This window comes from Malus sylvestris, chromosome 9 (genome assembly GCF_916048215.2).
Source record: "Malus sylvestris chromosome 9, drMalSylv7.2, whole genome shotgun sequence".
Taxonomy (NCBI): domain Eukaryota; kingdom Viridiplantae; phylum Streptophyta; class Magnoliopsida; order Rosales; family Rosaceae; genus Malus; species Malus sylvestris.
This window is the reverse complement of record NC_062268.1, coordinates 26,732,381-26,741,359: the sequence shown is the minus strand read 5'-3', so window position 1 is coordinate 26,741,359 and position 8,979 is coordinate 26,732,381. Positions and strand designations below refer to the sequence as shown.

Below are 8,979 nucleotides of genomic sequence, written 5' to 3'. Positions count from 1 at the left end.
TACAGTTATTACATTCGGCACATTGAAAGCCGAATTTGATATTGAACTTCGTAAGAATAGTAACCTTGTCTTCAGGTTCGAGAGCCCAAGAGGCCGAGACGTGTTCCTTTCTCGGCCGCAATCGCAAGACGCAGAAGTCAGTAGCGCGACCCAACGCAACATCAACAAATTTACTCCTCGGCCGAGCTCGGCCGACGAGTTGGCACGCCCCGCATTCACCGAAGGACGTAGTTAGCTCATTAATTACTCGACCTGCGAGCCACGTAGGCTTGGTAGTTTTTAGGGTCAACACTTATATAACAAAGTGTTTGTCAATTTCTATAAACTCAATTAGACGTCTCCAATATTTCTGATTTAGCTAATATTTTGTAAGGATGATTTATGACGTCCAACTTAAAAAATAGACGGTTCGGATCATTGAAGTTCGAGATGGTGTAGGTCTCACAACTAATCCCCCAACTTTTTGTAAAAAAAAAAAAAAGTGAGGATTCATTCCCTTAAATGCCTCCTATATATATAAAGGCAGAATGCAAAAAGGATGAAGCTTTCTTATTATCTAAATTTCCCTTCTCCCATGACGAATTTTCAAAAATAAAAAATTCACAAAAAAAACCTCACAGAGTGAAGGACTGGAGCAATAGGAATCAAGCTGGGCGTCTTAGCTTTCGTCTCTGATTGGTCTTGTGAATAAATTCATCCTGGAAGTCGATTTTTTGTTGAAGATCATTAGAGTGTGCATAATGGATTTTAGGCATGATTGCATTGCCCCAGTTGGAGTGTTGATGTACTTGAATTGAGTTGCATGTAGACTTCAGACGAGAGGTCCATGAGTTGGACTCGCGATGAAGTGTTGGCCTGCACGGAGGCTAACCTGCCTTCGCTTCTCCGCTTGGAAGTTTCTTGTGAACTAGGTCCATGCTTGTCGGATTTGCTTGGGTACGCCTGTCCCTAAGTTATGGGATTATCATCTCTCTTTCTTTTTACTCTTCATGTTGTAGATCGTGACACCGTGTAGTAGAACCATCATGGTTCATATGTGGGTTCGGAACCTAGAACTTGAGACTTAGTTCCGGAGTTGAACTTTATATCTTTTTTAGGGGTGACTTGACCCGTGTGTACTTCTTCTTGTCTTTAGACTTGGCCATGCTCATCAAAGAGGTTGTGTCATTGTCGGAGTTACTAACTCTACCAGAATGGTGTTGGACTAAGTTAGTCCAATGCTGAGGATCTGAAAAGAAGAGGGGATGTGCAATCAACATGTATCCCTTTTGCAAAACAATAACAAATAGTCAGATTGTACTCTTTTGTTTCATGGTAAAGTGATATAAACTTTTCAAAGCAATAAGATATTAGAACAAAATAAATAAATAAGATATTAGAAAAAAAAAATAAAGGTATTACAAACCCTCTCTTTTTGTGTTCACTTGGAAAAATCTGGGCCTTGCAATTAATAAAACTCTTCTTCACGTCATATAGAGTTGGGGTTCGTGACGCTTCAATCCTTTATTAAGTAATTGTGACCATCGTCCTTGTTTTTGTTGTCGCTCATGGATAAGATTTTTACCATCAAATCAACTTCGATCTGGTCCAAAAAGGTCTCTTCTTAAAGCTTAAGACATCCTCAACAAATCCTCAGAAGGAACCTTCCTTGAATATGCCATCTTGATCTTCAAAATATCTAAAACATCCAAAAACGTTAATATGAAAACGTTGTGCCCTGGGCCTTCTTTTCTTCACCACAGTCAAACAACTTGGAATTAAATTATGGAATTTTGACACAATTATTTTGAGAGACTCACAAATCCACTCCAATTGAAATTACTACAATTCCTTTGTTTGATAATTTTTTTTCCAAAGTAGATTCACAAGTCAATAAAGTGATTTGGTCGGGGGAATACAAATTCACTTTCAATGAAACCACCAATTGTTGGAACCAAATTCGTGCACATTTGCAGATGGAGGCGAAATCTAGTCGAAGTAGCCCATGACCTCTGGCAAGGGGAGAATAGGGTTGATTGGGAGGTGTGGTTGAATCCGAATATGACTACCTACATATCTACAGGAGGGAGAATTAAACTACGGGTGTAGTTTTATGAAAGAATGGGGTGAACCATCCTTGACGAATAACCTATGGTGGGGCATTATGCAGAAGAGTTCTCCATGGACGTGTGTATGTGTAGAGGCAGCGTAAGGGCCATTATTAGGCATAGATAAAATATGTGTGATGTAGAGAATATTATACTTAGAGAGAAGTCTAAGAGAGAGATGTCATGTCCCCTCGATAAATAGCCATGCTCGTGCATTTATAGGTATCTTGATAGTTCTTGTAGGATGAGTAATCTTCATCAAATAAGGAGACTATCTAAGAGGGAATCTAGGATAAGATACCCAATCTTCCTAGAATCTTGATTAGTTGCCTAATCCCTAAGATATCGTAATTAGGGTTTCTTTACTTGGGAGATAATTAATATCCTTAATAGGCCTAAGCCGAGCTTGCCAAACTACGCTTCATGGGCTTTGGGCATTTCGATCATTCTTTCCACGTATCATTGACCCATCCCACAGTTGACATATATTCAATTTGGTTAAACATCACCGTGTCAACAACTGGAGACACCTTTAGTTTAATTAACAAAAATGGGGCTATAGAACCTGCCTGGTCTAGGAGACCTTTAGTTTGGTTAAACAACACTCTCTTATCCTTGTTGGTTACCTATCCAAGTCTCAGTTGGTGAAGAGTTTATGATTCCATTGCCAAAAAAGGTCACTTCATCAACTTCCTACGAAGCGAGGTGTTATATGATTGGTTACTCCTAGGTACACTTCATAGTTCAACATTCATATAGCCAAACAACTTTCACTATAAAGACACTCATTTACTTTGAGTATCTTTACTGTTATAGCCTGTACCTGATCCAACACACTTATATTTTTACAAATATAGTTGAAGCCGCTGAACCCAGTGCAGAGGATCCTAAACATCACAACAAGATTAGCAATCTTGTCTTCAGGTTCTAAGAACTTGATGTGGTAGAAACTAACACAAATTAAACCTTATAAATTATGCAATTATAGTACAAGTAAGTAGGGATCGTTCTATTTCGGGGATTAGAAGGGATGCTAATCAACACAAACTAAACTTATAAAACTGACAACTAAGTTAAACTAACATTAAAACAATGAGGGTGGAAATTTTGGCCGAATTTAATTAAAACAAAAGTAAAGGGCAGCAAGTAAATTAAGTTGTGAATGAAATATAGATGAAATGATAGCTAAAGGATTATTCTCCACACATGAATCATATGCATACAAATCAATTTTCAGTTATTCTTCCTATAAACCATGAATGACAATGCCCCAAATTAATTGTGAACAACACTAATTAACTCTTAGATTTTCCTAAGTTCATTGAATTGGACTCAGCGATGCAATCAAATTATTCTTCTCAAGTTCCCTAACTATGAAAAGCATGATAGAGATACATCTCAAAGATCATTAAGTTCTGTGAAAATCATAAGCATTGACAAAACATTCTTAACTATGAAAAACATGATACACCTACCAAGAATTTACTTAACTCAATCATGACTAGTGACTTTTACTACTTGCAAATATAAGTTCATAACGATTAGGTGAAATTCCCTTATATTCTAGCATCAAATCACTGCATGCAAACTAAGTGTGCACCCTTAATAAACATACAAGAATAAGTTTTCTATAAAGCAGATAAGTAAATCGCATTCATGTTTTATGAAACAATAACTAGATGTAATCAATTTATATAAAACATATAATCATGGCTTTGAATTCACCTCTAGCTAAAAAGAAACTTGGTTACACATGTTCATCATAACCAAACAAAAAATCTAAAATAAACAATGAAACTTAAAACAAAGATAGAAAGAACTCTGAAATCCAGCAACTTCAATGGATGAATGGTAGGCATGGCACCCGCCAAATCTCTGCAGGAATGTCATATATATAGGGGAAAATGGCTGAATCCAAGGAGAAAAGGGTTTTGGCGTTTTTGAGTTATTTTAGGACTCTAAAAATCAGGTAGAAAGTGTTGGAATATGATTAGGATTCCTCCTTGCAACTGTAGATAAGATAAGATAATGTTGGATAAGATAGGATAAGATAGGATAATGTTCCTCTCCAGTTAGGATTCCTCTTTCTTGTCTAATTCCTTGCCTTCCAAGCCTCAACTTTAATTTCTCCAAATTTTAGCACATATCTAGCACCATTTAAACATCAAAAACGTCCAGCCCATATGCTATCCATGCCTGCTATCTAATCAAAGTCCAAAACTGCTCCAAATTGCTCCATTTTGCCATTTATTGTCATCTTTACCAATTGGACCTACAATTAATAATACGAAAATAACTTAAATTACTACAATAAATGGAAATTAACTAAATAAATGCAAAGAAATAAGATAACAAAGTCGCATAAATATGCTCCTATCAAAACTCTAGATCGAGAGTGTTCCTCGGCCATAGTTGCTCGATCTAGAAGTCAGCAACGTGATTCTACATCACCACTAAATTCATCTTGTTCGCCCAATTCACCTTGGTGGCTAGGTGACACGTCCGAATCAATCACAAAAAGGATGTAGTTAGTTCTTAGTTATTCGGTCTGCGCGCCATGTAGACTTGGTAGTTTTTGGGTCAATAATTGTTTATTTCATTTGATGTGCTCGTTTGAAGAAACATTCAACTCAAGCTGCTAGCTACGTTCTTATCGCGAAATGTCAAAAGCTATATTTATAATCCAAAAATGTATGGTTTCTAATTTATAATCAAAATAAATGCTTCTAGCTAGCTAGTAATGTCATTGAATTTTTTTTTCCCTTTCAGATCGCATCTAATGTTATTGTTTGTTTGTTTTTTTTTTTTTTTAACAAACGATAATATCTACTGTTATTGTTTGTTTGAACAAAACTGGGAGAGGTCGTTGAAGGTGGGCTGAGGCTTTGAGGGACGTGTGTGGGTTCTTTTTATGCATATACTCAAAATATAAGCATATTTTTAAAAGAAAATGTTAAGGAGACTACATTGTATCATCTCAGCGGAGAAAGCATGTCTTTTTATTACTATTCCATGCTAGCAAAATGTAACATATATCTATGATTCCAATTGAAGCAATGCATATATGGCACCCCGAAGTCGCTGTGTATGTTACAACCAATTACGCTTAATTATAGCAGGTTGATTGGGAAAATTACACTCCATGCATTCTATGCATGAAGGACGAAGCAACGGCCAATCTCAATTCTCGTTGCAACAGCCATTTCTTTCTCACGGTAAAATTTGGCTCCATCCATCTTTTAAGACCTCTCCATTCTCTCCCTATTTTAAAACCTATCTATAAATTAACCGTCCCATATATCATCTCTCCCATCCCCCAATTGTACATATCATTTTCCACTAGACCAAAAAAAAAAAAAAAAAAAAAAAACGCCTCTCTCGGTAGTCCTCCCTCCATGAATCTCTGATCAGCGTGTGATGTGGTTTTCACTCACAATGTAAAAAAAAAAAAAAAAAAACGCCTCTCTCGGTAGTCCTCCCTCCATGAATCTCTGATCAGCGTGTGATGTGGTTTTCACTCACAATGTCTCGCTAATTTACACATGCATCATACAAGTTATGATGATGATGACGACGAGCAAGTAAAGTGTATTAATTGGCGGAGAATCACATTAAACACACCGATCTGGGTCGAAAATTCAAGAGAAATGAAGGTGCAGAGGATGAGGCAGTTGATGTTGTTATGGTCTAAAATGCAAAGCACTCGTGTGGCCCTCGTGGGTGGGAATCACACCGCCGCCCGGTTTTGCACTCGCTAAATTCTTTTGGCTCTCCGCGCTAAATCTCCCTCTCTGTCCCATAACAATCATTCATCTGCTCTCCTTTTTTCTCACAATTCAATATTTTACCTGTCTTCACATCGGCCGAATTATCAGTCTAGTAATTCTTGAATTTTGCATGCAACATTAGTACTCAATTTTTTTTCATGACTATGGCGATCAATTTGATCCAAGGTTTCCATACCAAACACCAACCGAAGCACGCTGCTCCAATCGAATTGTATTCAGATGCCAAGTACTTGGTTATTCGAATTCCAGAGCCTTGATCCTCGTCGCTCGTTGTTTGATCTTGGCTTTGTGCATGGTTTCACTCCCATGGTTGTGCTCACTCATCCCCACTGCAACCACTTCTCTGCATGACATAATTAGCTCATCCAACGTGGTTAATCTAGAGCTCAAGCCTTTGATCTTCAGGGACTTGGCTAACGAAGGCCTATACAAGAGAGGCACACATAAAGCTGTTTTTGTAAGCAGTGGGGACGAAGAAGCTGCCAAAGCATCTCAGATCCTCGATAACAAAGATATTAATGAAATTGAGCTTATCAAATCTGACAAACAAAGATCAATCCCTGAAAACTCAATTGACTTTGCATTCGTCTCTGCCTTCACTGCCGCCTCAAAGTTCATTGAAAGGACTCTTAAAATCAGTGGGATTATCATGCTTCAGCTCAGCAATGATGCCTCCAACAGCTTCAAGAAGCCAGACAACTACAAGATGGTGTACTTGAGGTGATTAGACACAACTGTTTTGGCAATGGGGAAGACCAGCACCCACGCAACCGAAACTTCATCCTCTACCACCACCTCTCCCATAAGAAGAAGGCTATTGGCTGAGGAGGCAAAGAATGAGGCGTTGAAGAGGCTAGAAGATGTGCTTCTAGAACCCCCTAGAGCCTCGTTTGGGAAATCGAGGCGGTACTTGAAGCGAACGAGGTTCCTCCCAGACTTGATGGGTGACTCGCTCGAGAGCTATCCTAGAAGGGTTTTTATTGACGTAGGATTACCGGGGAATGAAGGCGGAAGTGGGACGAGTTGGTTTGCGAAGAACTACCCTACCCGGAACAAGAACTTTGAGATGTACAAGATCGAGACTGTGATAGAGGAGAGTTCCGGGAAGGAGGTAGTTCAGACTAGAATGTCAGAGTAGCTGAACAAGAATGTTAAGGAGGAGGAGTACGTGGTGATGAAGGCCGAGGCCGAGGTGGTGGATGAGATGGTGAAAAGTAGAGCGATTCACTTGGTGGATGAGCTTTTCTTGGAGTGCAAGCCACATAGACATAATGGAAAAATTAATGTTAGGAGCCGCAGGGCATATTGGCAGTGCTTGGCATTGTACGGGCAGCTTCGGGATGAAGGTGTTGCGGTGCATCAATGGTGGGGCTAGACAAAAAAAAGTTTTCGGGCATGGAGAGAGAGAGCAGAGGGAGTTGCACGAGTTCAGAGAGAGAGGTACTACTTTGTATGTATGGACTTAGAGTTCATATAATTCATCGTCATAAAGAAGAAACTCTAAGCAAGATCTTGACGATGATAAAAGAAGATGAAGCATTTGTGACACAAAGGATGGTTTCAACTGAAAGGTGTACGGTGTTTTGTTCTTAAACAAATAAAGAAATCACAAAGAGAGAGATACATATGTATAATGTGCTGTTGCAGATACATATATATAATGTGCTGTTGCTAATTATGTCATTGATTTTTGGTACTTGTATCATTTAGTCATGATTCAGAGCTAAGCTGCTCAGATGTGTCTGAACTAGGATCACGGTTTTACAGGCTAGTAAGAAATTTCAAAATTTTCTCATATAGGAGACGTCTAATTTCAGCTTCTTTTAATAATATTATATATGCATTTTATTAATTTTTTTTTCTCTTGTGTGGATTTGAATTATCTAGTTTCACCAACCTTGTTGTGTTAAAAATGTTCTATCTTTCTTGCCTTGGATATGGAAAGGTTGAAGGAAATTTTGTGAAAAACATGTTCATTTGAGCAACATCTATAGCATGCAATTAACATTTAAAGGCGGAGTCATGCTTGTATGCACTCAAAAAGAAAACATTATCCATGAAATTCAAAGCCTAGTAGAAAGGTGAACCAAGACTCAACTCAAGAACAAAGTGAGTTGAGATATTTTATACCTTTGTTGATTCCTCTTTGCATAAGCAAAGGCTAATCCCCCAAGGAGAGGGCCTTCATTCCTTGCTTCTTAGTTCCATCGATTTCTTGGAAGAGGATGGTAGAAAGGATTCTCCAAGTTCCCAAAATTGAGAACCTCTAATTTTTCCACACCAAGGAGGGACTTGAAGAAGAGATGAGTGACCTTGGAGGAAGAGAGATTGCTAGCTAATCTCCTCCAAGGGGGCCGGCCTCTTAGAGAGAAAAGGAGAGCATTGTGTTCTCATCCTTTCCCCAAAAGAAAACCCTAAGGATGAAATGGCTATAAAGTTGCCTTTATACCACCTCACAATGGAGTGGCAAACTTGCAATTAAAGCAAGTTCACTACCCTCCTTTATTTGGCCGGCCTTAAGGGTTTATTGGGCTTTCAAGCCCTTTGTTTATTCAAGTTGTCATACAAGTTGAGTTAATGGGCTTGCCATTCAAATCCCATTGGGCCTTGCGGCCCAAAACTAACCCGAGGTCTTTAATGAACTTTATTCGTTTGATTAATTAACATATTAATTAATCCTTGCCATAAATAATTAAACCATTTAATTATCCTTACTCATCTCCGTTGTTTCTTCAATCTATATCTTACACGATGTACGATCCATTGGGTTACTTTTAGCGAGGCAGTGGGCGATTAGAACTCTTTCAAATCGATTGTGAATTGAAACTTACTTTCAATTCTCTCTTTAGTGATTATACACGTTTAGGGCTTCCACAAACCATGAGTGACATCTAGCAGTATGTCATGGTTACCCAAGCTAATAAGAAGAGGTGGAGAACCTATTCAGTTTAGGATTACAATGCAATACGGTCTTTTTCTAATACAATACTCTTGACCACATTGTTTGGTTTGATAGTTTAATCATGTCTACTATCCAATGTGATTCATTTACTTATATGATTACCTTGAATGTGATTTGGAACGACTTCCTAAATCTCATTCAT

General features: G+C 38.3%; 1 pseudogene; it reads left to right on the top strand.

The window, feature by feature from the left end:
• Positions 1 to 6,620: 6,620 nt before the first annotated feature.
• On the top strand, positions 6,621 to 7,318 carry LOC126634251 (uncharacterized; annotated as a pseudogene).
• Positions 7,319 to 8,979: the final 1,661 nt, after the last annotated feature.